This window comes from Cyprinus carpio, chromosome B18, assembly GCF_018340385.1.
Source record: "Cyprinus carpio isolate SPL01 chromosome B18, ASM1834038v1, whole genome shotgun sequence".
Lineage (NCBI taxonomy): Eukaryota > Metazoa > Chordata > Actinopteri > Cypriniformes > Cyprinidae > Cyprinus > Cyprinus carpio.
Genome location: NC_056614.1, coordinates 25,180,098 through 25,181,062, shown reverse-complemented (window position 1 = coordinate 25,181,062; position 965 = coordinate 25,180,098).

The window sequence follows — 965 nt, the reverse complement described above, 5'->3', positions numbered from 1 at the left end:
GGAGTCGGTGTGTCTGGCTGCAGACCTCGCGTGTGCCCCGAGCCGCCCGTCTTAATAGGATTAGGTTCATGACACTTCACCTGAGCACGGCCTTCTGCTTCCCACCGGCTGCAAGGCATGGAGGTCAGAGGTCATGTCCATTACTGTGACATGTCAAAAACACACAAACATCACATCAACGGTTTAGCACACCTAAACTACAAAACACGCTCATTTTCAATTAAAGATGCAAGCAGGGGCCTTTTGGAAGTATGTGATTAAAATTCTGCATTTTTACTCATGGCCCTCAATGTACCTGAGCTGGAAAAAATACAGAACTTTTACACACACACACACACACACACACACACACACACACACACACACACACACACACACACACACACACACACACACACACACACACACACACACACACACACACACACACGTTGTTAAAGGAGGAAGAAGTTCTGTAGCCAAACCTAGGCCACATCAAAGAAGATTTGTGTTGATAATACTGTATAACTTTAATGTGGTTACATGACACTTCATAATTTGAGTGATCAGATCTTCAAAGATTTTACTCCTGTACACTGTTTTTGATGCTGAGCACTTTGCCAGTCACCTGAGACAAAAAGGCAGGTGTAAACGAGGTCTTAATGCACCTTAATCCAGATTGTATTGTATTGTATTGTATTGTGTGTACTGTAGGTTATGATGACTTTCAAGGGCTCTAAACAATGAATTGAAGTGTTGTTCAGTAAGTTCTGGACGCGTGTGTGTTGCTTATGTTAAATAACCCTGTTATATAAATGATTGTGTACTCCTGATTAAAAAACCTTCACCTTCAGTAAAGCACGATCTCTGCCACACTGGAGAAGGATTTTATAAATCAATAGAGACTGAACCCACAAAGAGCGATTTCTAGAAAACATGATATATTTGAGCATAACCAGAAACAATAAGTTTCACTGTAAAGATTT